At 34.4% G+C, this 6,349-nt stretch overlaps 1 long non-coding RNA gene across 1 annotated transcript; it reads left to right on the top strand.

The window, feature by feature from the left end:
• Positions 1–2,083: 2,083 nt before the first annotated feature.
• On the top strand, positions 2,084–3,130 carry LOC109619936 (uncharacterized). The gene is made up of 2 exons (XR_004604120.2): positions 2,084–2,306; positions 2,402–3,130. It is a non-coding gene; the product is annotated as an uncharacterized lncRNA (long non-coding RNA).
• The last annotated feature ends 3,219 nt before the right edge of the window (positions 3,131–6,349 follow it).

The raw sequence follows: 6,349 nt of genomic DNA, 5'->3' as shown, positions 1-6,349 counted from the left end.
CTAGGAGAAATCACGGACTGCACGAAATAATCATGAAGACGTCAGACTCAAAGTCTCACAGGAGCCGATTTGGCTGTTTCTTTTAGCTAACGTACTTGCGTACATTAACAGTAATTTAGTGAATTTTACTTACTTTCCATAACCAATTTATCAATTGGCTAAAAGAAAGATGGTATATAAACAATGAAATGCTTTCTTTGATGATTCATTCAGGTAATGAAGGTAGCGATCATTGCAGAAAAAAATTACATAACCCGCTAAGGCGGGTTATGAATTTTTTCTGCAAAGAAAGCATTTTATTGTTTAAATAGAAACAGCCAGACTGAAATCTACACGCCCCGTTTATTGATTGGTCGAAATTTACAGCGGCTGAAACTGACAGGACTGAAATTGACACGCCCTTTTTATGGATTATTCGAAACCTACAGCGACCTGGGCGTGTCAAGTTTGGTCCTGTCACTTTCTTGTCAGTTTCAGCCGCTGTAGATTTCGATCAATCAATAAACGGGGCGTGTAGATTTCAATCTGGCTGTTTCTATAGAGCTATGAATTAACTATAAGTTTCCGTAAGACATAGAGGGAATAATACTTGGTAGTTGTAAATATATTAAGATGAAAGATTAAGTTCGTGCTATTTTTTCCAAACGAAGATTTATTGATAGTCTATGCTCTTATTGTGATTTTAACACCCCATTTATGTACATACGCGGAGCGGAAAACGGAACGGTGAACCAAAAATATGATATCATGTACAGTTAATTACATTGTAAAGAGTAGAAACTTCATTACAATCTAATATACATCAGGTGTTTATATACATGTATTTTAATTAATATATATGTGACTGTATTTGTTATATTCTTTAGATAGATTTTATTCGTAGATTTTAAAAAAGATATGAAATAATAACGATTTTGATTTTCATTAATATTTTGATTAAAAAATTGAAAACTTGACCAAACCATCTTTGGGGTGAATTTGTTTATAATCATATAACAAATCAATTGAGACCTAATTTTAAGCTCTAAAATTCCCTTTTCGTATGGCACTGTTCGCAGTCAAAACATTTTTTTCCGTTTCACTGAAAAAAATACAAAACAAAACCAAAAAAAAAAAAAAAAAAGAAAGAAAGAAAAACGAGTTTTCAAGAGGACGGTTCGGAAATACTGGATTATTTGTAGTTGGGAATTTTGCACCCTCGCCTATTTGAGTATCATCCAAACGCTGTGTTGTTAGGTCAACAACGTTAAATACACCGGTCTAAGTCTGTGCACAGGGTCCCGTCACGGTCTGTTAGTCTTGAACATTAAATTCATTTGGAAAGCGTGCTACAAAATTGGTAAGAAACTATCATGCAGTCTTATTGAATAAACGGTAACCTCAATGGTTGTATTAGTGTTTTCAACTTCAGGAACGTAGCAGCTAGTGTGGGGGGGGGGGGGGGGCTTGACCTACCCCCATTGTTTGTCGAAGAACCTCCCCCCCCCCCTCCCCACGGATTCGGATTTTGATGATTTTGGAAACAGCTGGGAAAGTTTGCTTATATTTTTACTTGTCAAGAATTTTGGATGAGTCTGCCCCTCCCCCTTTACGAAAAACGATGCTACGTGCCTGAACTTCCTTTGGAAATATATATCATAGAGAAACGTTGTACTGCTGTTGTCAAGAAGAAAATATGATACATTTAGAAAATATTCACCCTATATGTTAAATTGAGCTCAACTGTAGATCGAACGAATCAGTTGAATTTCGAAAATAAAATTTTTCACAGAGTATAAACGTATACATTATTATATTATTGATATATTATCTCTAAATTAGGAAACGATTATGACATATGATTTGTATCCTGGTGTTAGGCCAATTTATTTTTGAGAACACTGGCGTCGGAAGCAAATTGAAAGTGGGGGGGGGGGGCTAGACTAATCCTCAGAAATATTGAGGAAAAAAAAAGTAATTCCCAAATCATGGAAATCCTAATCCGTGGGGGGGGGGGGGGGGGGGACAACTATATTTCCAAAAGCCCCCCCCCCCCCTAGCCCCCCCCCCCCCCCCGGTTCCGACGCCTATGGAGAAGTACCAAAAGAATCGGGTTCGACATGCAGAATGACCTTGCCAAACGAAAGTAGACAAGCATGTCTCGAAGCTGTCTGTTCCACAAACTATGGACTACACAAACAATCTTTTCAGATGCAAAGTTGGCTGTACAATCCGGCGTTTTTAGGATAACACATTTCCATACACTTTCAAGACAAGCAGCAATTTGTCATATTGGCGGACAGAAACGTGCACAATCAGCTAGAAAGGTAGAAGAAATACATCATGTTATTGTGTATTTAAAGTTACATTATATATAACTGATTTCATAACAATGTAAGTCTGTTTTGTAATTGTATTGCAGGTACAGTTAGTGTGTACAAGAACCCTAATTCCGAAGCCTTATGACGAAATTGATGAAGAGGACCCTTTTGAGCAAACATATAACGATTGCATTGACAAGGAATTTCAACTGGTCTATGCATTTGGAGGCTCTGATATATGGTATCAGTTGACTTTAGGACTCTGTATTACAGCCCCTACAGCTTTTGCCCTTGTGATGATCAGCTATTATTATATGACATATAAAGAATTGGAATATACAACCCAGAGCCTCTCAGAAATGTTAGAAAATGTCAAAGAAATATACATGAATTTGCCTCCATCTTCCCAATGGATATTTGCTCAATGTTTCATCATTGTGTGTGCTACTTGTATGCACTATTTTATTAATAAGAACAATATTTGTAGGATATATCACAGTTCCAGAAAGGACCAATATATTGGAATTGTTTATCAATATGGACAAAAGAAAAAGCTTAAATTTAGCCAAAGGGATATCTCAAGGAAACCAGTTCTTTTGGAAAAATTCTTTCAGAAAAAAGGAATAAATCTTGGAACAGAAGAAACATTTTATATTTATGAAAGAAATTTTCGAGATATGACCTCTCAAAATCAGTTTTTTTCTGAAGTAGCAGCTTCAGAGTACCTTGATAAGTTGAAGGGGAAAAACAGGTATAGGTTTAAATCCAAAAAATAGGTAACTACATTTTGATAAGATTTAGAAAAAATAAACATGATTGTACTACAGAAAGATTTGTTTTGTTCTCATTATTAGTACAAGAGAATATTGAAAAAAGATAATAATAATAAAAAGTTTTTTAATGAGCATTGCTGAAATACCAAAAGGAAGTTTTTTTAAATCAAAGTTTTCCTGAAATAAAGGCGTATAAAAAATGCTAACCAATCCGAGACTCGAACCCTTACAAAAAAAAAATTCAGTATTGGTCAGCACTCGGCCAACATGTGATACCACACAACTAAACAAGACATGTTGTGATATGTGAAAATTTAACGCACTGTTCTTAAATTTTGCTCAAGAGGTATTCATGTTTTCTTTTCTCCAACGTTATATAGATTTTTTTAAATGTGTCTTTTTGGAACAAAAATCGGAAAAGGAGGTTTTCAAGAAAATGTCTGGCTCCTAATATTCACGTAGAACTAATTTTGTTTTAAGGAGGCAGTTTTTTTCAACATTGAGGATATTTCCTTTATAAAGCAAGAGAGAGGTATAGCGCCTTTTCCCATTGTATCGCCTAAACCTGTGTTTGGACAGAAAGTACATGTTACTAAAAATAGTTTCAGGTACCTTATTTTCGAAACCTAGATACTGATTTTATAATGGTGTATGTAGCAGCTGATTTGTCATAAATTCGGAAAACTCTGTGTAAAATGTCAGTTAATATTCTGAACAGTGATAAGTTAAGCAAATTGCAATGGATATTATCCAGGGTTGTCTCTAAAAATTGAAGTAGAAGGAAGAAATAAAAAAGTAGAAGGGGGTATGGGGGTCTTGCTTATAGCTACATTGTGTTGAAATGCAATAATAACCGGGTAATTAAGGCACTATAGACGGGGGAATTCCCTGCCTCCCTGCTCCTAGAGACAACCCTGTGATCTAAAATAAATGTAAATAAAGTAGATGTATAGTGCTAAAGACGAGATCTGTTTATATTTGGCCTGCTCATACTCAGACTGAATGAAACAAAAATTTAAAAAAAAATAACCCAGAAGATTAGATACATGTTACTTAATCTCTCAATTCTTTTCATGTTTCATTAAATTGAAAAAAATATTTACTGCTTGGTGGATTCGATCCAGTTACCACAAAATTAAAAAAGATCTACGCGTTAACACTGGGCCACGCATCTAACACTTTTTGATGATGTATTTTCAATATATGTGGTTATATATTACATGATTGTATAAAAAAAGACACTAATTGGATATTTGTCTAATTTTCAATACGAAGACCATGATAACGTGCATCTTCGCTAGCCAAGCCGGTTTCACAAAATGAGAAGCGGTGCAGATCAGAAAACCTTGGCTAATGAAGATGCACGTTAACCAAAATTAATTCAATGTAAACGTGTACTACAATACCTGTAGAACATAATTTTATTAGGATTTTTTTGGTTTCGTGCATTTTTTCTTTCTTTTTAGCAAGTTTGACTAAAACTTCACAAATATAGTACCCGACGTTAAACATTATATTCTCTCCTTCATCATGATAAATCGGGTTCAATAATTATTCATCCATAGAGTGTCCTTGCGTAAATGTTTCAGTGTCACTGTTGAACACATTCTTAGGTCAAATATGAAGGTCGAATAACCTATTGGCGTGAAATTCTTGTTTGGAGCATATATTCTCTCCACTAGGCCATACAAGTCGACTCATCCATATATAGACTGTCCTATAGTCTGTCCAAAGTTATTGCTTCCATCACTTTTTTTTAATTTTAATAAAAATACACATGCCTCTGAAAGAAATACAGTTGAAATCGATTAATTGGAAAATATTCAAGATATCTTTATTGACAAATTATCATTTTTCACTCATAAAATTTCACAGGAACGAAAACAAATTTCTTACGGAGATTTATAATGGGGAATGTTTACATCTTTTTCCATTCGGAAGTACTCGGGACACCTCGCACAATTTTTCAACATTATCATCCGGGTTTCATAATGGCTGATGCAATGCAAAATCTCCGTAGACTTTCTATTTTGGGATGTGTATTGATACCTGAAGCGGTAGAGGGGACGTTTCAAAACAATTAATCTGAACATTTTTCATATTAGTGGATGAACGTAGTTTGAGCACAAAGGTATTTATGATTATCGAAATATCAAGCGAAAAGTGGTGAAAGCAAAAACCCGGGGCAGAGTATAGATGAAGGGCGTGTTACATTGCATCAATTCTCGTCCATCCGTTCGTTTAGAACAGAAAGGAATTGCTTTTTTGCGACAAAAAAATAGAATGCATAATTTCTTGCTATGATTACAAAAATACTACAAATGAAATCTCATGGTATGTATATGTATTTCAAAAGCATTATGCTATTTTTGATATACCAGGTACTAAATACATGTTTACACTTTTTAAAATGTTTACATTTTGTCAGCTAGTGTCTTTGTGATACTACAACGAATCGATTTTGTAATGTACAGCCATGGTTAAACAAATGACGGATTTTTTTTGGGGGGGGGGGCGCAAGCGGGGTCTGCATAATTAAAAGAAATAAAAACCACATAAATATGTCAATATTCTAATATTTAATGGTACAATTGCTGAAAATAATATAAATATAAGTGGTCAGATCCAATAAAGCCCAAAGGGCCTTAATGACGCCACGACCGAAATTATCACCTCATAATATCACAGAATGCTTAATTAATTCCCTATTCCTTAATTATAATTGAATTTGTCTGCAATGATCGATACCTTCGTAGCCCCAATGAAACACTGCAAAAAGGCGGTTTACTAATCATATGTACACCCCTCTATGAATCCTTTCTTCAATTATTCACGTAGAAGAACATAGATTGCTATCACTGTTGATCGTCACATTTCACAGAGGGAACAAGTAAGATGTGAAATTTGACTACAACTACTTAGAAGTCTGACATCATCTTTGTGCAGTCCGCGAATGTCGTGCTAGCTCTCTATATGACTAAAGCAAGTGTAAACATATGTAAGCACTTGATCAAAATTGATACCAATAAGATGTTAATTGCTTTTTGTTTGAAAAAGCAATTTTCACTTATCTTTAGATAAAATTAAAAAGATAAAATAAATCAAAGAAAGATAGAAGAGGATTCACATGGTTTTAATTGTAAATTGAAATTATCAAACCAAAACTCACATAAAGTCTCAGTTATTATATTCCTACATAAAAACGATATATAAATATGAAAAGAAGCCTACTTTTTGGGCATCAATTCCTAAGGCTCTAAGATGCATCAAATGACC

This window comes from Magallana gigas, chromosome 3 (genome assembly GCF_963853765.1).
Source record: "Magallana gigas chromosome 3, xbMagGiga1.1, whole genome shotgun sequence".
NCBI classification, from domain to species: domain Eukaryota; kingdom Metazoa; phylum Mollusca; class Bivalvia; order Ostreida; family Ostreidae; genus Magallana; species Magallana gigas.
Note: the sequence above shows the minus strand (reverse complement) of the source record. Positions and strands in the feature narration are given on the sequence as shown.